This window comes from Tympanuchus pallidicinctus, unplaced genomic scaffold, assembly GCF_026119805.1.
Source record: "Tympanuchus pallidicinctus isolate F22 unplaced genomic scaffold, pur_lepc_1.0 scaffold19, whole genome shotgun sequence".
Taxonomy (NCBI): Eukaryota; Metazoa; Chordata; class Aves; order Galliformes; family Phasianidae; genus Tympanuchus; species Tympanuchus pallidicinctus.
The window spans coordinates 396,549-418,903 of record NW_026294710.1 but is presented as its reverse complement, the minus strand read 5'-3'; the positions used below and the strand labels follow the sequence as shown (position 1 = coordinate 418,903).

Genomic DNA, 22,355 nt, shown 5'->3' with positions numbered 1-22,355 from the left:
GGGAGACCAGATGGGATGTGCCAGAAGCTCCATGTAAGAGGGAACAAAGAGAAAGCCAACAGTGAGTGAGGGAAGAATTGGGCTGGTGGGAGGAGCAAAGAGAATTATAAAGCAAAGGTAAACAGGAGACTGTCCTAAAAATGTCTGGACTCTGTGTTTATGGGCAAGAGGTTGGCTCTGGCCTGAGTGATCCATTGGGTTTTTTCCAGCGGAGCCTTCGAGTCTCCACAAAGCTGCTGGAGTTGCTTTACATAATCCGTTGGAGCAAGAGACATTCCAGAAATAGTTTTCTGAAAGAAAAAGTACTGAGCTAATGCAACTTTTTCTTAAATCGGTCATGAAGGAGGGGGAGAGCTGTCACAGGGGCCCTGGAGGGAGCTCAGTCAGTATCAGACTGTTTTTATTGCCACATGAAGTCTTTCTGGCTCTATTTGTACTCTTAATTTGAAGTGGAGTACATTCCTGAGGCGAAAAAGGCAAGAACATGTTTATTCAATGCAAAAAGCAGTCTCCTTTTACACTGTAAACACTGTGCACTGGAACAGGATGGGATCATTTCTCCTCAACGTTTTCTTGGTACTCTTTAACATTGGATGTGGTTCCTTCACTGGTAGAGATGTTCAGGACAGCATCCCCTGGAGGGACTGAGAGAAAGAGAGTGGCGGCTCATACCCTGCTGCCCCTTGTGCTGATGTCCTCTCCTGCCAGAGTTCAGATTCAGAGGCAAAAAAGGGTGATAATGGTGGTGTGTGGTGGGATGCTGTGGGTAGGAGGGTCTCACACCCCCAAGACAGCATGTCTGAGGTCAGGTTGATAAGAATCTGTCATCGGCCTTCATGGTGTCAGTGACTGACTGAAGATGTGATGTTGTGCACTGGGAACTCATCCAGTTCTCTCTTCCAGCCTCCTTCCACGACATGTACATAATGCTTCTGTGAAACATCCCAGCCAAGGAGAGGTCTCTCTGCTCATGAAGTTGTTCTTTATGGTGTTCCTGAGGATGTGCCATGGCTATTGTGAGGCAAGGTACTGGGGTGGAAAAGGAACAGTCTGTGTTTGCTTTTAGTCAAGCCTATCATGTTTTTCCATCATTCAGCAGCTCTACAAAAGGAGCATAGAATCATAGAATCATAGAATGTCTTGAGTTGGAAGGGACCCCCAGGATCGTCACATTCCAACCACCCTGCCACAAGCAGAGCCACCAACCTCCAGACCAGGCTGCCAGGGCTCCATCCAACCTGGCCTTGAACACCTCCAGGGAAGGAGCATCCACCGCCTCTCTGTTCCAGCACCTCACCACTCTCATAGTAAAGAACTTTCCCCTGACATCCAAAAGTGCTGTTCTGGGAAGGTGCAATAGGAAGGAGCATTGGAAAGATCTCAATATTTTCAGGCCATACTGAGCACTCAATGAGTGCTGAACCTCTCTTGATGGCATCAGCCCAAAGGCATTCAAAATCTAGAGCTCGGCTTTGCTACCAAGCTCTGAAATGGCAAAGAATGGCCAAGGAAATGGTGTTGCTACCTGGAAACATAGACCCAAGGCTACCAGTCCTGGCCAGGCTCTGGAGGCTCAGTGTGGCAGCAAGGATCCTAAGCTCCAAGCATCTTATTGGCCATCCTAGAAATAGCTACTAATGAAAGTATCATGGAGAATGATTACTTGATCCCACTGGGACAATTCTAACCCACAAATATTATGCCAATATTTCTTTTCATTTTAACAGTTGGACCTTAAACATGAGGCCATATCAGGTCCTTGTCCACATGATAAATCCTAAACAGTATGACATGCCTGCATTAAAGCATTTGTTTCTCTGCAAGTTTGGTTGTGCCTTTCATGCCTGGATGCGGGAGTGATAACGTGGTTCTATTTCTGTCCCATCAGCACAGCTTGATCCCCATTCCTTTCAACTGTAAATATCCATTAAAAAGAACATCTGCGACATGGAAATCAAAACAGTGTGGCTGTAAATAGCAGCAGGAGGGGAGGCTCATTAGACTAACATGATTGAGTGGAAAACACTGGGAGCCAAAAGGAAAGGAAGGATTTAATGGCAAGGTGAAGGATCAAGAGGGGTTAAGGCTGGGGACTCTCAGAGGGTGGAAGTGCCACTTCTGAAGGGGCAGGTAGAATAAGAGCACTTACAGTTAAGATGGGGTCTATTGAGAATCTGGCCACAATCAGATCCCAACATTCACGTCCCTGATGGAGCATTATGTGGTGCTCGCCTTGCCAGCCACTCCAGCCACTCACATCACTGCCATCCCCTTAGGAAACATGGATCTTCTGCAAAACAAGATACTAAATAACGCAGAGATTTCCAGACCCCAGAGGATCCCACCACAGCAGGGCCAGTAACAGAAAAGTGAAGTTTATCATTCTTATCAAGGCTCCTAACAGCATCCCTGTTGGTCACAGTGCCCGGTGGGAGAAACCATCTGCTCCTGGAAGGCAATATCTTGCAGCGAAATCTTCTTCTGGAGTTTGGGAACAACAGCATGCTTCATCTATAACCAACAGGAATGTGTAGCTGCATGGCATGTTTCTCCATAAACGACTGAAATCTGTTCATGGAATGATTCTCACTGGTAATGTGACAAATACTGATGTTGAGTAGAGAGGCTAAAGACCAAACCATAGATCCCACATCCTGACTGGCTGTGCTTTCCCTGCTGCGATGGCTCCAAGCAAGCAACGTGAAAATGCTGATGTGTAAACCGTAGCAGCAATGTACAGACACAACTCACAAAAAAGAACAGATATATATATATATATATATATATATATATATATATACATATATATTCTGTTTTGAGAACAGAGAAACCTGGATTTCAACACTAGCACCGCAACTTTTGGGGAATATGAATAGTTGAAAAGATTAAAACAGGTCCCAAAAGTTTTGCCCTTTGCAGAATGTGATCTCCTCATCCCCACTCCAGTGTTCCAGGAAAGATGACACAACACAGCAGAGCATTGCATTGAGAAAAACGTTGAGATCTACATCTTCATTCAAATTTCAGACTAAGTTAATGCTCACAGATCTATGCAAAAGTATGATTCTGTTTTCCTTATACAGACCTGATTATCACTGAGTTAGAGACAGGACTGGCACCTAAAACCTGCTGCCTGCTTCACAGACAAGGTTCAGGTGTTAGAAACAGAGACCTCTGGGTTTGGGTGCCCAGTGAGATATCTGGAGCTTTCTTTACAGATGCTTTACGCCACAGTCTCAACCCTTTCCATCTTGTTTAGGTGGAGGACTGAGGAAAGCCAGTTTTATACAAAGAGGAGATGCATGAAGGTAAAACCTCATCATAAGACAATTGTATAGAAAAACCTGGCAATCATGGTGCAGATGCTCTCAGGACAAACAGGCCTGGATATCAGCCCCACTGCATCGAGGCATCATCACAAATGGGAAATTTGGGATCAGCTCTTCCCATTTCACACGCTATAAATATTTAGATTTAGGGAAGCTCAGTGTAAATATTGGCTTTAACTTTCCAGTGGTCAATATTTACTCCTTCTATCAATAAAGCCTGATGTTACTTTGAGCAGGAGGTTCTCCTTGTTTGAAGAACATGGATTCCCCTCTCAAGCAGATGTTGGTACAAGAAGGACATAGATGTTGATGGCCAGGTTGGACACAGCCCTGGGCAACCTAATTTAGTGCTTAATCTAGTGGTCAGCAACCCTGCTTATAGCAGGGAGGTTGGGACTGGATGATCTTCGAGGTCTCTTTCAACCCAAGCTGCTCTGTGATAATTCTGTACTGCCCTCCACAACTAGGCAGGCAAAGCAAGGAAAAATTCATTGGCAGAGAAGCCAAAAACAGTCCAGCTTTGATCAAAGCTGAGCAAAAAAGCCAGCACCTCCTGGCCCTTGTGACTGCTGGAAATCCAACTGAGGTCTGGGAAAGGCTTCTCTGGATCCTTCCCAGCTTTTCTGCAGATCATGGCTGTGGCTGAAAGAGGTGGAAGGAGTCCTTTGGCATCTTTGGGGAGGAGCCAGCCTACAGGGGCTGTCTACTGAGGATGTGTGTGCTGCCCAGGGCTGTGGGCTGCTGCTAGCTTCTGCTCCCCCTGTGGTGCTTCTCTTGATACCCAGATGCTATCACAGAAACACCAGCTAGGAGGAGCTCCTGGAGGACCCTTGGCACACATGCTCCCTGAAGCAGTCATTCAGTGCTAGCTCCATGGCTGACCATGAGGTCAACATGATTTCTGTAGCCCCATCCAGGGGGAGGGATAGGCACAGGGGAGGACCCAGCACAGTCCAGTGTACAGTTCTTCAGTATAGCATCCTGATTCAGAGAATAAATTAACAAAAGATTTCAGATGTTTCATATTTAAAAAGAAAAGCAAATGAGTGAATTCCTCATAACCCCCTTTGCCAAAACAGAAAGGCTGTGGAGAGGCAGCCAGTGTCCAAAAGACACTTACAGAGCAGTGAATCCCTTCATACACGTTTATGGCAGGTGCAGCAGCGAGCAGGATCGCAGTGGGGATGAGGCAATGGGTTTTGGTGCCAGCATGCATGGCCCCGTGCAGATCCAAACAGCAATTCCCACAACTGTGCTCATGGCCCACACTGCTTCCCCAATGGGCTGCCACTAAAAAAGGGCAGAATTTAGGATCAAGTATGCATCTCCAAGACATCGCCACGGGCAATAGGATTGCTTACATAAACAAAGGGTGGTTGGTTTTCCAATAGGTGGGTTTTTCATAAGAGCCAGGAAGGATCTGACTCGCAGCCTCATTTAGAAAGCCAGCACTCTGCGCTGAAGCCTTGTAAAACAAACCAGTCCTCTCCGTGTCTGCTGATAATCATTTTTCTTGAAGAGGCTCATTACAGACTGAAGCAGGGCTGCAGGCTCCAACTGCGTTACTGTGTTATTTAATCGGTTCCCATAAAGAGCAGAGCACCAGGAGCAGCGAGGAGCAGGCAGGGGCTTGGGCTGGTGCCAGCGGCAGAGTGCTGGGGAGCTCCACCAACACTTTGTTTGCCAGTCAGCTGCTCCCAGGTTTAGGCCTTGATTTTACACCATGATTTTACAGTTTTCTCTCTCCCTTTTAGCCTCACACCTTTTTGCAAACTTGGCGCTTCCAAGTACCGCTGTGACATGACAGGGGTTGGGTTGGAAATGTACCGGTGAGTTTTGGGCCCCACCTTCAGTCCCTGCCTCAGGTGCACCTGGGGGGCTCCTGACCCCCTGCCTGGGGCTCCACCACAGCCAGGCAGAACGAGGCTCTGCCAGAAGTCCCACCGTGCAGTGTGCTGATGATGTGCTTTAGAGGTGATGCAGCTGTGAAAGCCATTGTACAAACACAAAGCTTGCTGAGGAGGAGTCGCAGAGTTTCTCAAGTCCTCTAGGTTTTATTCCCAGCAAGGGCAGCTCACAGAGCAAGAACCACCCCCAGCAATGTGCCCTTGCAGCTCAGAGCCAACTGTACTCTGGATTGCATCCAAAGCAGCATGCCAGCAAAAGGGGATCTGTGCCTCTGCTCTGTGCTGTGAGACCTCACCTGAAGCACAGCTTCCTGACAGGGAGTGCTCAGTGCAGGAGAGACACAGACCTGTCAGGCTGGATGGGGCTCTGTGCACTGATGGAGCTGAGGGTGTCCCCATTCACTGCAGGGAGTGGAATCAGATGGCCTTTAATTTCATTCCAACTAATGGCATTCTGTGCTATGCTGATTCTATTCTATGCTGAATCTATGATTCTCATCCCTTGCAGCAGCTCCGTGAACACACTGCCATGCAATGATGAGCACTTGGAGCCACAGTGGCATCTCACAGGGCTAACTGAAGTTAGCCTTGGTGTACAGCCACATTAATCCTGCTCTGGGGAAGCATATACCTGACCCAACTGACCATTCCTGCTCCCCGCAGCCATCCCCAGGAGCTGCTTGCTTCTCATCACCACCACAACACATCTTCGTTCCCCACATAGCTGACATGCTGCCCATCATGCTGCTGTTTGAAAACAAAAGGCAAAACTGCTCTCCTGGAGGACAAATGCAGCTGGGAGCAGAATAAAAGCACTCACACAGAGAAGGGGGGGAGTCACAAAGAAAGTTGAAGGCTTACAGCTGTGAAACACATGGGTGGCAGAGAAAATTAAGACAAAGAGAGATCAAAGCAGAACCTGGAATGTAGGGACAGTGCTGGGAGACGGCAGCTGCAGAAGTGCAGGTGCTGAGAATGAAGGAGCCAGGCCCAGCTTGGAGAAAGCAGAGGGTGGGGTGAGAAGGATGAGACCTGACTTCTTGTGCACCCCTCAAGTTATTCAGCTGCCCAGTGCACAGAGCTGTCACCATGCTGGCGTTGTGGATGGATGTAACATCCCTGCATGCACAGTGCCCAGCTCTGCAGAAAGCAGCCTGTATGACAGCAGAGGCCGGATGGTGGAGCATTCATTTGCATCTATTTGAAATTTAAATTCAGGCTGAGGAAAGTTTAGTGAATTTCTTTCTTCTGCTCTGAAGAACATGAGCTGCTTGAGATTGAGAGGGAGGGCCAGAAATGGCTTTTTTCTTGTTTTGGAGATGAGTTTCTTTGATCTCAAGCTGCGCACACCAAACCCATGAACCATACTAACTCCTTGGTGTTGGCAACAAAGAACCCGAGCATCCTGTTCTCCTTCTCTTTTATTTAGTACCCACTGCACAGCATAAGAGCATCTCCCACCCTCCCGCAGTGTGTCAGTGGCGGCTCTGCTTTACAGATTCTCCTGCTGTAAGTGAACGAGATGACATCTAGATTTGTTTTCCTTTTAAAACTGCTGTTCCATTTAGCTAACACAATAAGAAAGCCTACACCAGGTGTGGCTGATCAAAAGTGTAATGTTCTGCCAATTGCAGCTGGAAGAGCCTCAGAACATTGTCCCATATTGTGACCATTGGTCATGTGCGGATCAGCCTGGCTGAGCTGCTAACAGCAGCCAACACAGCAGCTCCAGTGTGACAGGCCAGCACCCATGAGCTCACTGCCTCCTGCAAAACAAAGTGAGGGGGGCTCAGCAGCTCTAGGACACTAACAAGGCCACTACCAGGGACCATTAGAAGCACAGCCATGGGTACTGTGAACTGGTGGCATATTTTCAAGGAGCTACTCTACGTGAAGACAGAGGATGGGGAGTCCTTGTAAAACAGCAAAAATAGGAGATTTAATGTGAGTGGATGCAGTCATAGGATCATAGGATCATAGAACTGTTTGAGTTGGAAGGGATCATTAAAGGCCATCAGGTCCCACTCCCTGCAGTGCACAGGGACACCCACAGCTCCAGCAGTGCTCAGAGCCCCAGCAGCCTGACCGTGGCTGTCTGCAGGGATGAGGCACCACCGCTCCTCTGTGTAACCGGTGCAGTGCCTCACTGCCCTTACTGTAAACAACTTCCAGTCTATATCTCCTCTCATTCAGTTTGAAGCCATTTCCCCTTATCCCATAACAGCAACCCCTGCTAAAGAGTCTGTCCCCTCCCTTCTCACAGCCCTGTAGATAATGACAGGCTGCTCTCAGCTCTCCCCACAGCCTTCTCTTCTCCACGCTTCACAGCTCCAGCTCTCAGCCTGTCCTTGCAGAGAGGTGTTCCATCCCTAGGATCGTTTTTGTGGCCCTCCTGTGGATGCACTCCTACAGGTCTACATTTCTTCTGCACTAAGCACTCCCCATCAGGATGCAGTTTACCAGGTGAGGTCTCTCAGTGCAGAACAGAGGGGTAGATTGGGATGCTTCCTACTGCATTGTCCACCACATGGACTGTTGCACTAGTACGTGTCACCCCATCAGCACTTACACAGCATAGGGAAGAGACGTAGAGGGCACAATCCCAAACCAGAGTGCCCAGAGACTTCATCTCTTGAAGGGCCACCACTCTTGTGAGCTGTTTGGGCAGGATTCCAAAGGCTGAGGCTGCTAATTGTGCTTGGGTTTCAGTGAGCTCTGGGCTTTTTGGGGGTTTTGGACAGCTGTCTGATGGCGATGACTTGCAGAATGGTTCCCAGTGCAGGGAGAGCTTTGAAGCTGTGGGACTGCAGGAAGCTGCAGGAAACAGATGGATTCAACTGGCAAATTGGAGCTCACTGAGTTTTTGTTTAATTAACTTTTAATTGGCAAATTTGGGCCTCATGCATATTTAGTATAATGAGCTGCTTAAATTAGCTTTTAACAGAGTTTAAATTTAGAAGCCTGCTTTTTATATCCCATGTCTGGTTTTACACTTTATGCATGCTGTGATTCTTTTTTAGAGGACTGCTTTAACTCTACGGCACCGAAGTATAGGGACATTTGGCAGCCGCTGCAGGGACCTCAGGCAGGAAGAATCAGATGGATGATCCCACAGGGGTTATCCCTTCTCTTCCTTGCTGTGTGAGGTTTCCAGCCATTTTGCACTGTATTAAATTAAAGGAAGACGAGAAAATAAGACCCTGGAAAGTCATGTGCACGCTTCCTTTCACAGGGAACTTTGGGCAGACTGTTCAAATCTGCATAAGGGACACAGCCTGTCATCACTGTGGATCTGCATGGGTTTTTTTTGTGAACACAGCTCCTCTTGATGGCCCTACAAACCTAGCTGGCTGCCCCAGACCCATGCACCTCCATGAAGCTCTTGAAGTTGGTGAAAGCAATTCCATTTAGTGGTTCGAAAGAGACAACGCAGAGAGATATTCAGAGCACATGAAGTTACTGCTCTTAGATGTGCTCTCCAAGGAGCTGCATTGTACTGAGGTCCTAAGCAAAGATGCTTCCATGGAATTGGGATAGATTTGGGCCAAAGGATGGGTTCCACCAAGCAATGGTTCCCAGCAGCAGGGTGTACAAAGGAGCTTTAACAAATCCCAACAAAAGAGAGAAACCTTTGAGTTCCCCAGTTGGAATCATTGCTAAAGAAAACCCAACACAGTGTGTCAAGAAGATGACTGTGCAGCCATGACCTACCCCTTTTCCCAAGACTACATCTGTATATATATATATATGTATATGAAGTAAATCTGTAACCAGGCAGGGCAGATCCATGCTGGTCTCTGTCCACTAGGGATAAGGGCAACAGCAAGTGTAGAGTCTATGTTGAGCAGCTACCAGTGTTGCTACCAGGAAGTTAAACAAAACTCATGCTGGGGAGATGTGAATCTGCTTTTTTCCCTGGAGAAGGCTGAGGGGTGACCTCATTGCAGCTTTTCAGTACCTAAAGGGAGCCTACAAACAAGAGGGGAGTCAACTCTTTGAAAGGGTAGATAATGGCAGGACAAGGGGAAATGGTTTTAAATTGAGGAAGGGAAGATTGAGGTTGGATGTCAAGGGGAAGTTCTTGACAGAGAGAGTGGCAAGGAGCTGGAACAGCTGCCCAGAGGCTGTGATGCCCCGTCCATCCCTGGAGGTGTTCAAGGCCAGGTTGGATGGGGCCTTGGGCAGCCTGGGCTGCTATGAAATGTGGAGGTTGGTGGCCCTGTGTGTGGCAGGGGGTTGGAGCTTCGTGATCCTTGAGGTCCCTTCCAACCTTGGCCATTCTGTGATTCTGTGATTCTGTGAATGCATTGAATACAGCCCAATACTCAAGCATGAACATGGGGGTGTAAGGCCAGTCTGAACAAGGGCTGTAATACATAAATCTTCTCTTTCCTCGGGAAAATGTATGAACTCTACATTTTTCTTCTCTTTGCTAAGCTCTATATAAATAGAACAGGAAATATGTTGGGAAGGAATGAACTTTACCCAAAGCGAACAAGAAAGTCATTGTCAGGTCTCCTTTCTTTCCTGGTAAAAAGGTCAAAAAGTATTTTAAGAACTGCTGGAAGAATGAAAATGTGGGTAAGGGGGAATTCAAGTGGAGTAGGAAACAATAGTGAGGATTAGGTCATTGTCAGCAAGAACACAAGGGCAGGAGAAGTCATGGATTCAAACAATCTGCACCTCACTTTTCTCTCCTGTTTTGGGCAAAGAGAGGACTGAGCTCATCACCCAATCCTGGAGTGAATGAACTGGGGGGGAACCAAAACCCTCAGCTTTGGGGAACTTCTTCCCATTGGTCTGGGAACCTTGAAGCCTTCACCCCATCTCTGTTCATAATCGTATATTTAATGACAGCACATTAAATGGCTGCATGCTGTCAGTAGCCTCTAGTATTCATCTGGCCCTGGCTCTCACTCAAAGATTTGGGTTCGTGTACATCCAATAGAGAGAGCACAGCTGTGCAGAAGCCTCCCACACAAAGCTTTTTCCAGGGGAAATGCTGGCTTTACACAAAATAATTTTTAAAAAAACAAACAAAAAAAGAACACCAAAAAACTAATTCCTGGAAGAAGTCAGATTGCTGCAGAAATGGTGGGGAATTGTGGGAGGGGAGGAGAAAGAAGAGATATTATTCCACCGAATCTATGACTAAAGCAAAAAAAAGAAAAAATGCATTTTCACCAAAATTTTCTTTAGAAGTTTCTGCCAGCATTTCTGACACCTTTCAAATGGCATTTCTGAGCTTTGGGGACACAGTCCCAAGGCCACACACTGGTCATGGCTTCTCCTGCTGAACACCCCGAGGACCTGCAGCTGGAATTGGGAACCAAAATTGCAGAGTTGGGCAATGATCCAGGTCCCCATTGACCCAGGGCATCCTCACCTTCCCACAGCACAGCCAGCAGGGTGTACTTCCCCATTGGCTGCTTGCAGATTTTGGCCAGAGACCCCACAAGGCTTGGGAGGCTCTGCTCTGCTCCCCACCCTGCGCTGGAGCAGCCCCAGATCTCGTGCTCTTCCTTTGTCCTCTCCATTGACTTGCCCAGGGGCTTTGTGCCCTCCCAGCTGTCCGTCCGTCTCACATCCCAACATTCAAGAGCCCAGCTGTCTTTTTAGTCTGCAGGAAGGCAAATTTAGGACTTGGTGAGCAGATGGGCAGTCTCTGGGATGAATGGAAAGCATCGCCTGAGCGGAGATGAGAAACACCGCATCGATCCTGCTGCAGGGCTGCAGAGAGGGCAGCCATTTACCCCGTGGTGGGGAAGCAAGCAGGGGGCTGGAGCAAGCCTGGAACATGTGAGAAATCCTCCTTGTCAAGAAGGCGTGAGGAGAGCTCCAGCTGTTTGCAGGGAACCTCTGCACCTGGCCAACCTAATAAATCTGTCATGAATTCAGCAGCCATCACAGCAGGATGGCTCCTATTGGGCTTTTTTGCACATCCTGCCCAGAGGAAATGTGCCTGAGAGTACTGAAGCAAGGCCATGTTTTATAAATTGGTCACATCCTGAGCCTTTCAGCCCTGCAGCGAGTCAGCATCAAATACCCAAAGGGATATTTCCTAAGAACTCTAAAAGGGAATAAACTGACAGGTTAAAATGCCGGATTTATCAAATTAGGGAAGAGACTCTCCTGCTTCCTAGGTGATCTCAAACAAATTAGAAGCCCATCTGTTGTGCTTGGTTCCAAGAAATTAATTACTTCCAAGGGTGATGACTTTTTACAAAGAAATAATTACCCTGCAAATCATAAAAACAAAGATCTGAAGCTCCAACAAGAGCAAATTTCTGTAACTCCAGGGCTTGTAACTGGGTGCTCCTGAGACTGCTCTGGGGATATTGGCTTCCAGGAAACTGATACGGTTTAATAAATAATGGTGACAGCACACATCAAGCTGTGCTATGAAGCACACACAAATGGGATCTCTGAAACATAATGTATGTTGTGGAACAGAGAGGCAGTGGTGCCCCATCCCTGGAGACACCCAAGGTCAGGCTGGGCAGGGCTCTGAGCACTGATGGAGCTGTGGGTTCATTGCAGGCAGTTGGGCCAGATGGCCTTCAAGGGTCCCTCCCAGCTCGAATGATTCTATGATTCCAGATGTAATTTATAAATCAGCAGTGCATTTTGCCAGGAAGTTTGGAAGATCTTTTTTTAGCAAGAAAAATGGTTGTGTTGAGCCCAGAATGGTTTGGTTGGCATTCGGCCTTAGGAAATGGCTTAGAAAGTACCTTAGATGTCCTAGGAAACCTGGACTAAACACTTCAGGAGTTACTGAAAACTAAAAGGGATGAAGATTTGTTTTTTTCAACTATTTAATAGATTGTAAAGAAGCACTTCAAGAGTCTCCCCCGTATATTGCTCACAGGGGAGATCAGCAGTCTGCCTGAATGGACAAGATGGCATTTGTCACCTTGTCCCCACCCAGGGGATGCCCACAGCTGATGCTGGTGGTCCCCTGGGGCCGTTAGCGTCCCACACCCTGGGCAGAGAACATGACAAGATGGTATTTTCATTATAAGAGAAGACAAAGAGAGGCAAGCCTTGTGTCTAGCCACCCGATTTGAGCATTAAAAACAAACAAAAAAAAAGGAAATACAGCAGATGGTGATAGAAATTACTCCTGTATATCCGTAATGGTTGTGATTTATTGGCAGAAATAAAGGAAACTCCACTGACTTCTAGGGAATAAAGTACAGGCTTAAACTCTTTTGGAGCACTTGTAAGCAGGAATATAGACTCCCCAGGGACAGAGAGAAATATTCCCTGCCTGCTTTCCAGAAAATTATGGAGGAAAGTATAATTTTTCTTAATGGGAAAAGGTATTTCCAGGAAATTACACAAACACGCAATGTTCCCTTTCCTTCTTCGTGTCCCTTTGCTCTGTGGCTTCATCCAGTTGCTCTGAGTCAGGCAGTGGAGGAACAAGGAGAAGGTTCTGCATTATTTGTAATATCACTGCCACTTCTAAAAATACCCGGCACTGTGGAGACGAGTTTGGCTTCACACAACTGTATGTTTCAGTGTTGGCTCAAACTTTTCTCCTACGATACGTCATCATTAAAGACACAGCGTTATTCATGCGAGGCCAAAGACTTTTTTCCCACATAGCTAATGGCCAAAGAAGTGATGAATCAGGGCTTCGGGGTGATTTATCTCTTGCAGTCTCTCCCTAACTGTGTTTTCTATTTCTAGTAACTCCTGTCAGTCAGGAAAATCTTGTAGGTATCAACAGCAATCATGACTCACTGGCTGGCTCTCACAGCTGTTAGGATTGGTTTTCGCTGTGATTCCAGCATGCTGTCTCACAATGAGTGGCCACCTGGGTCTGGTACCACAACTGAGAAGAGGGAAGATGCTTAACTTCATATGAGTTAGCCCAACGCTGTTGCCTTGTTTGTATTGTCATTATCAACACATCCATTTAGTTGGAAGCATTTTAATAAACTTGATGACAGTAATAGTTTTAATAATGGTTTTATCTGTTAATTGTCCTTTTACCTGACTACGTCTCCCATCCTACAGGGCGTTTCTTCCTTTTATTTGTGAACTCAGATGGAAACCCAGACCCCTGGAAGTCAATTGCCTTTGAGGATAAACCACTGTCTCACATCAACATGCTCCTTCCTTCCCAGTATGCTCGCTCCTCTATTTCGCCCAGCTGTTAGGAAGATGGATGGCCAGGTCTGCAAAAGTCACCAAATGCACCAGAGATATCCAGAACAGAAGAGTAACCCCAGTTCCACACTGGGTAGAAGCAGACTTATACCCAGTTCAACATCTTCAAGTACACCTCCATCCTCAGGCACAGCAAGGCGCTTGTAATTCAGGGCTCCAGGTTGGACCCTTGCATATGTTCCCACTGCCATGACCTCTGCTCATGTTTGCACATTTCCCTCCAGCTCCAAGCCCTGGAGGAAAGAAGGTGCTTTACAAAAGGCCCAGACATCATAGAGGCTGGTAGCCAGAAATCTGGTCCCACCGCAGGCTCTTTAATTCACGTATCTTCATCTCCAGCCAAGCCTCTGAGAGCCTACTGCTCCCAACTCTGTGAATTAAAAAGACCTAGTGTCTGTAGGCCCTTATCACACCCACAAGATCACAATGGGGAGAGATTCTGTTGCAGAGAACAGGCTCTGTCTCACACCATCAAAACGGCTCTCTTGCTGTCTTTTGGAAGATTTCGACTTAATGGGAAATGATCATAAATATCTTTTTGTGCAGCTGAACTTCAGTGGAGCACAGACTGCGCGTACCAGGAAACTTTCATCTCAAACGGATCCTGGAAAAAAAAATCAAATTCACTCTGGCACCAACTCCCTGTTTCAGAGTTGGAAAGTTGCAACATGGCAGTGATCCTCCCTTTCCATGCTGGACACCTTCAGACTCAGGCAGCCTTGCCCAGCTCAGATTCATGTAGCTGAGGCCATAAAAGGGGCCGTGGGCTCCAAATTGCATCAAAGGAACTGCTGGATGGAGAATGAGGCCCATCTCTTGGTGCAGATGGGCTAGGAACCTTGTCAGGCAGAGTGCCTTGTCCCCATGGCTGCATTCCCTGCATTCCCATGCATGCCCTGTAGGAGCACTTGGGCAGATATCACCATGCCTGCTGTCATGATGTGAGGGAGGTAGAGTGCAATACTCGTTCATGCAGTCAAGACTGAGCAAAGAGCTGCTTTCTGCAGCTATCCTGGTCTTGCTGATGTCTTTCTTCAGCACTGCAGGAAAAGCACTTCTTCATGCCAGACTTGTGCTAAACTCCCAATCTGCCACTCCATGGGGATGAGGTGGTACATCTGTGTATCCTTAATGGTGAATACCCAGCATGAATGAGGGGATGGGGCCATCAGGAATGGGCACAGGGCATGTCCCACTGCCCACCTATTGCCTGCAGTGCCTGTAATGAACTGCACAGCAGTTACAATCCAAACAACAAGTTCAGATGTGCAAGAAACCTTTCATGCCAGTTCTGGTAGCTTTTTTTATCCTCTGGTAGTTTTCTTTTGATTAAGCTGCCACCCAGATATGTCATCCTGAGCCTAAAAATGTAAGCAGGGAATTGGGAATGCAAGCAAAGATCTCCCAGGATCTTCTCCTTCCTGGAGGTTCAGATGAGTGAAAATTTTCAGCAGACATGCAGCAACATCGGAACTGTGGCCATGCGTGGTGTGGGGAATCCAACAGGAGCGCTGGAGACCTACCTGTGAGGGGCAGGATGGGTTCCAAGGGCACTGTGCTTTCTGGAGAGGCAGCCTGAGACTTCCACACATGGAAATGCCTCTCTCTGTTCGAATCATTTTTTGCCCAGGGAATTATGGTGAAACAATCAGATTAAAACAAATAAAAATTCAAAACAGGAGAGCATTGCTGACTCAGTTGATTCATTTATTCTTCTGATGGAAGCAAATTAGCAAGGTCCCATCAGCAGAAAAATGCTCAGGGTGAAGAGAGGCAACATACACCCACTTAAATTATGCTGCCTTGTCATATTATTGTAGATATTATCTTGGCAGAAGCAGTGCTACTGTATGTTAACACTTGCAGCACTCTTGGGAGTTTGAAGGAACCACCGTGCCAGTATGGATCAAGGCTTCATCCAACCCAGGGCCTTGTGCCCATCTTTGATTCCTAGGAGACTGCTCAGGACTGCGGCTCTGACCGCCAGCACATCCCCATCCTCCTCTTCAGTGATATCTCTGGTGTCTCGACCACCCAGTGTGCTCCTGCTGCTTCTGGGCAGCTGCCAACAGGTGGAATTAGCCATAGTTAGGGCCCTCTCCATACCCCTTTCCTGCCTGCAGAGTGGGACAGTGCCTTCTTGCCCCCTAGGCATACCAGGCACATTATACTGGCCAGGAAGGGGCTGCCAATGACTGAGGTCTAAACCTCGTTGGAAGAACTGGAGTAATTTCTGCTGCTTCGTTGCAGAAATGGACTAATTAAGGTAGAAACCAGGAGTGAATCAAGATTTAGGATCTAAATACAATATAAACAGTCTTTTTGTGAGTAAAGATTGCCTAAGTGCACATCTTAGACAGCTAGAATCTCTTCTGAAAGGGTGATTCAGGGCACAGATGATGTAAAGTGAGGCCATCTCTTCCTTTAAGAGCCAGGAAGAAACCCACTGCAAGACAAAAGATGTTCTCATAGATGCAGAAAATCTTCTTATCTGAAAGAGTGGTGAGGCACTGGTGCAGGCTGCCCAGAGGCTGTGAAGTCACTGTCTCTGGAGGTGTTCAGCCATTGTGCAGATGTGGCTCTGAGGGACGTGGTCAGTGGGCATGGTGGGATGGGTTGGTGTTGGAGATCTTAGAGGTCATTCCCAACCTTCATGATTCTATGATTGTTATGAGCAATGAGGTCATTGCTCTTCCACAGTGGCATTCAGCCATTTGGCTGCCAATAGCAACTCACCTCCAGGTGCCCACCAGGCAGTGCTTAGCCTGCAGGCTCTCTGCTCTTACCTTCTTGTCCAGCTCTGCTCTTATATAGGGAAGTTTCACTAATGCAGGGAAACATTAGAAGGCAAAGAAATCTTTCAAATTATCTTTGAGGCAGGAAAAAAAGGGAGGTCATCATCCAGCTTGCCTTCACAGTATCCCCTACAGCACTTAGCTGCTCACAACACACACATAATTAGGGCACCTGGTGGGAGCAGGAGGGGTGGAGCAGATCCCCAAGCTGATGGGGACACAACTGATATGTGCATCCCCAGCGGAGGGATGGATGGAAGAGGATGTGGAGAAGAATATGTCCCAATGGAAGAACTTGTAAGAAATTAGGTCACACCTTAATACACTTCTCAAGGAGTTTTAGGGAAGAGTTTGACTTTGAACTTCCTTTATAAAAATAAGAAGTGTCCTAAATAGGACTGAGCAGAAAATGATAGAAGCATCCCTTGGTAACATATACAGCAGCAGTAAACTCCAGAATAGCATCAGTGTGGGATTTATACCCTCAGTAGAGGGCCAGCAGAGACCTGCTGAGATGAGAAACCAAAACTTCTTTGGAAACCAGTGTGTTGGGTCAGTGCAAGAGGAGAGAGTTCTGCTGTGACTGTACAAAGAACTGGGGCACGTGCTGGAGTGAGAGATTCATGCTGAGATAGGACAAGCAGCATTGCCAAGCTGCAGGCTCACCCTTTGTTCAGGCATCAGACCCAGCACTGAGACAGAAATTGCCAAAGTTGTGGGAGAAGCAGCCAAAGCGTAGTGGTGACAGTGGTTCTGTGTAGACAAATGGTGTTCCTGATTTGGGATGTTTAGGAAAAAAAAAAAAATAAAGCAACTCTCAAGCACACCTGTTCATCCTCAAAACAATTTATCCTGCTATTTCTGTCCCCAAAACAAACCTTCAGGCACATGGAGACCTGAGCTCAGCCTCCATGTGCAGCCCTGGGAGCAAAAAGGCAAACCTTTTCACTGGAAATGCTTTTGGGCATCTCACTGGCCATCTGGGTTTCCCCTGGACTGGCATTATGCCATAATCCTAGGGTTATGTATCTACAAATGCTCTATCATTTTCCACATCCTGCATGAGGCATTTGAGCTGTGCTCCCTGCTCCCTGAGACTCCTGCAGTCTCAGAGGGCCAAACCAGCAACCTACAGAGCCTCACCACCTTTGCATGCAGTCATTTCACTGTGTCTCAGTGCATAAGTTTATTTTCAGAAGTAACCACAGGATCCTGAAATAATTTCAGAGCCAGTGCTTTACTGAAAGTCAAAATCTTCTACCTGCTGTATTCTCTATTTCCATGACTTTTCTCATTGTATACAATGCTGCCTGTATTTGCCCTGATAAGCCCTGATAAGCAGAGCTTATCACTGCTGCATTCATCTCAGGGACTGGTGGCCACTGGATTACCTCCCAGGTTCTCTTCTACAGAAGTGCTGAACTCCTGCAGAAGTGGCCTGGTTTGTATGAGGGTGAACAGGATACCACGGAATCACAGACTTCAGCCATGTTCCTGTCTGTCTGGTACAGCTCCACTTTGGTCAGCAGCTCTGGGTCTCAGCCAGCCCAGCCAAAATCTGAGCTGGCTCTGCATCCCTTGCAGGTGGCTGAATGTGGGCTTCAACAGCCTGAGCACAGATGTCAAACCCCCAAGGAGGACTTTTGACTCCCTGCAAGGAAGAAAGGGAGGATGAGGTTGAAGAGGAAACCCACAGAGGAACATAGAAACAAGTTTCCAGCATTTCAGCCATTCTCTGAAACTGGGCTTTGGATTAAAGCCCAGATCTGGCTGAACATTGGTCAGCTTCACCATGCAGAGCTGGGGGTTTGGTGCTGTGAACTGGAGAACTTATCCATGGTAGAGGAAGAAATACACTGATATACTACACTGATGAACTTTTCCCAGTGACAAAAGACACGTTGGCCCAGGCACAACTTTCTGTTTGTATGCGGAGATGCCCTGATGCATCCCAAAGGGGACCCTGTGGGTCTTTCAGCCCCATGTAGATACCTGGGGTTCTTTGGATGATAGCTATCTCCATTTCAGCATCTGAACACCCCAATATTTCTCTGTACCAGTTACCAGCATGTTCAGGAGCCAGCAGCTCCCAGCTTGGGAGTGCAGCAAGTCGCTGGGATGGGCTTGCGCCAGGCCCTGGCTCTCAGCCACATCACACAGACAGAGGCTGAATTTCTGGCTCTGATGCAAGTAGTGGCAACATTCCCACCACTTTACATGTGGCCACGATTTCTCCCAGCTCACTGGTGTTGCTCCCAGTGCTTCGGCAACAGCCACGTTGGCCCCACTATGAGTTGTCCTTGTGAATCAGACTCTCAACCTCTGCCTTCATGGGAGACCCAGGGCACATCCAAAAGCTGTGGGCAATTGGGCTGCTGCCCCCAGATTGAAAATATATTTGATTGGTGCCATCACCAGCCTATTGAGAACCAGACACTGGGACCAAGTTATGTTCTGCTGCATAACAGAGAAGATCCAGCCCCAAATTATCCTACAGCACATTGAATGCTCCCTCCCATGGAAAGAAAACCAAAAGTGCATTTTTAACCCACTTTACCTTCATCATCTTCTGGTGCTCTCACACTTGAGGGGATCATGCTTAAAGGATGGGGCAGAACTGCACACCATGTGGCAGACTGTTGCGCTGTACCTCCTCCTGCCTTGTGCTTCTCATAAAATCCACCTGGAAAAATAATCCTGGACAAATGACTAACTCTTCCTGGTGCAGCAGTTCGCTCCTCCACTTTCCACGTGTGTGCTTTGGAAACCAAACAGAGAGAAACCCTTGGAGTGGCCAAAGAAAACACAGCGCTTTCTGGGCAAGTGCTCTGCTTATAAATAAACTGATGTATGCACAAATTACCAAGAAGCATAAATACAAACCCTGCCATCGGCCAGGCATTTCCAGACAGCAAAGCCAACGAGGGGCTCTTTTGGCACTGTCAGATGTTATTGCTGCTGCCAGGTTGATTTACAGCAGCTCTTTGTGCATTGCTGGCTCCTGCAAAGGAGAGGCTCTCACAAGGGACGGTCCTTTGCCATTCTTCATCTACTGGATGTAAATCCAGCAGAGGAAAGCCCAAATCTCCTCTTGTAGCCATGCTACAAAATAAAATAAAATAAAAATCGACCATCTTGGTGTGATTTCTTCACTTAACATCTGTTTATAAAGAATTTCTGAGGGGGCGGAGAGGAGCAGCCACTGTCTGCAAAACAGATCAGGGTCAGCGCTACCTTCTGCCTCCCTGAATGAGGGACAGGGGATATTTTGGGAATGTGTGGCCTGGAAAGGCAGGAAGGGAGGAGTCAGGATGGAAACACAGGGCCAGGTTCTCAGCAGGCACAGAGCAGCATTGGAGGTAACAGAGCTGAGCTACCTCCCTCCAGCGCCTCTCCCCAGCCAGAGATGCCCTGGGAGCTGTGCCCTGGGGAAGGGGGTACCCACGGTGCAGGGGGTCTGGATCAAGGCCCATGGGATGGCCCATGAGATTGGAAGCATGTCTCTGGAAATGAGCATAGCTGTGACTTTCTCCAGCTGGAATGTGGGAGTTTTACAGGGTAAACGGTTTTCCAGCCATGCGTGAAAGCAGCAGAGCAGAATCTATAGATTGCTGGGCAGAACAACAAGCAGACAGGATGGTCAGATCACAGCAGGAGCCCCAGGGCTCCTCAGAGTCAGTAGGGCAGAGAAAATTCTCAGAACAGTTTTTTTTTTCCCAGAAAAAAACCTCGAATCATTTCTGAATCTGACATTACTTACTATAGAAGTGGTCGGCTTTAAAGAAATACAGGAACATCACCCAAATTGCAAATATATTTGATTGAAGAGGAGGTTTTTGTAAGAGTAAAGTCTGCAGCAGCAGCATGGAGCGCTGGGCTGCTCCCTGTCCCACCATGTTCCTTTGTCCTGCCGCTCAGTGTGTGTCCCAGCAGCAGCTAGTCCTGAATTGTGCAATGGGAACAGCCCTTCTGAATCAAATCCTGAGTGCTTGGGAGATGGAAAAAATCAATTGCTAAATGTTTCATCCCGTACCTCTGTTTCTCATACTGAGCCAAAGGCCCATCTGACGATTTAGGCTGTGACTGACTACAATGGGAATTTTCAATCTACAAATTTAAGTCTCAGAAGTGATGCTGCGTTTTCCATGAGAATGGAGAAAGAATTTCATGAGGGTGAGAATAGACGGTGCTAATCGTCCAAGGCGTTTTGCAGTTTGAGCAAAGGAAATTTCTCAGATGCTCACAGTGCACCGTCAAGTGTAAAAGAGGGTTATGAAATCAAACCTGGTGTAACTGTTGAAAGGAAAAGCTCTTCAGGCTTCCTTTTGTTGCCTAGATATAGCAAAACATAAAAACAAGCAAACGATCACCGCAAAAGACACAGATGTGCACCAGAGCGGTGCTCATAATCATTCATGGAGAAATGCAGTTGTGATGGCAAATTAAATACAGTTGTTTTCCATGGCTACAATGCTGCTTTGTGGTCGGATAAAAGCTTCATGTATTACCAATAACACAGCAGCCGCTCTTCGGAGAAAATAATGCAAGACCTAGCTAAAATGTTCATCCTTTTCTTGGTGGTTGCTGAAGTCTTGAAGCTGGAGGATTCTGAAGGCTTTCGATTGGTCATCACCCAATTAAAAAGGTAATCACAGAGTTGTAGGGGTTGGAAAGGACTTCTGAAGATCATCCAATCTAACCCCTGCTATGGCAGGTCCCCTGCAGTAGGTCGTAACATTCTGTTGTGTGATTACTTTCAAAGATGAAACAGCACTGGGAACACTGGAAAACGTGAAAAGCATTTCAGTCATATGGTTTGAATTCTGATGATGATTCACCATTTGCCATCGAGTTTTTAAATTCCAAAGTCATCACTCCGTCCAGAAATGGCTGCATGATTGCGTCTCGTTGCTCAATTCACACATGTAAAACATAGCAAAACACAGAGTGAGTTCACTGTGCGATCTTGAGTGCTGAGTAACAAGTTTATAAGCTCCTTTCCACAGCAAAGGACTGAAGAGCTGCAGAGGGGTTGGAGTTTTTCATGTTAAACACAAGGGAAAGTTGAGGCAGCTCCTCATTAAGTGGCCCTCTCCATTGGAAAGTCATCAGCAGGAGCAGCCCGGTCTTCATAGCCCTTAACACAATACAGACAGCCTGAGAGAGGGCAAGTGCTTTGTGCACAAGTGTTGAGGGCCAAGGGCTTTCAACAGTCATTTCAAAATGCATAATAATACTTTAAAATGAGACTACTTCACTCTTTTTGCGCCAAAATTTAAGACATGCATTGACTGAAGTATCATTGCAGCCCAGGAACAGCACCCAACCCCTTTGTTGTAAGGGCAGCACCAGTGGAAGAAAGGCAACAGCACTGCAGCGTAGGGTAAGTAGCAAAGGTTTTAGTGTGGCCATGTGCATTAGGCTTCAAACACCTGCATGATGATATCAGCAAATAAAATTTACTCAACCTGATTCAGTCATTCTCCTCGAAACAAATGCTGACTTCTCTGATAATCACAAACATCACTGAGTGAGGAAATTTGAGAGCAGGTTTGCTGGGAGCTCTGTGTATCAGAAACAAGGAAGCACGTGGTTTAGCTCTTTTGAATTAGAGAAGGGTCTGACTGTGAACCTGAAAGTCCCAGTTCTCTCTTTTCTCCAAAACTACAGGGATCTCACGTAGCAGTTATGTATGTCTCAGTGTGCATCCTGTATGAGCGGATCTGCAAAGACCACATCAACCCTCTGCCTCAGTTCTGCTATGGGATGAGTTTCAGATTAACCTCATTTACGCATATAAGGTGTTTCATAGATTGATTAAATTAAAAAAAAAAAAAAAAAGAAGTGAAGCAAATATGAACGGGAATGTCATTGTCCTCCTGTCTATGAGCAATAACCAAAAGCTCCTGAATGAGGAACTCCTTGGCAGGAAGGCTCCCAGAGATGCCTGTGCTTCCCAGCAAGTCCTTTGAGACACCTCTTCCCAGTGTGCCCAAATAGATCATTAAAGCCAACTACCTCCCTAATGTTTTTTGACTTCAAGATCATTTTACAAAGGAAGAAATGACCTCAGTGTGTTGAGGGGCATCCCAGTACCCCCTCTTTGGCTGAACAGCTGCTTGAGATCAAGACCTCATGAGCTGCAT

General features: G+C 47.1%; 1 long non-coding RNA gene across 1 annotated transcript; it reads right to left on the bottom strand.

Annotated features, from left to right (window-relative positions):
* Positions 1 to 17,427: 17,427 nt before the first annotated feature.
* LOC128079484 (uncharacterized) lies at positions 17,428 to 20,631 on the bottom strand. Its single transcript, XR_008206176.1, has 3 exons — positions 19,970 to 20,631; positions 18,767 to 18,967; positions 17,428 to 17,860 (listed from the first exon to the last, which is right to left on the bottom strand). It is a non-coding gene; the product is annotated as an uncharacterized LOC128079484 (long non-coding RNA).
* Between the last annotated feature and the right edge of the window lie 1,724 nt (positions 20,632 to 22,355).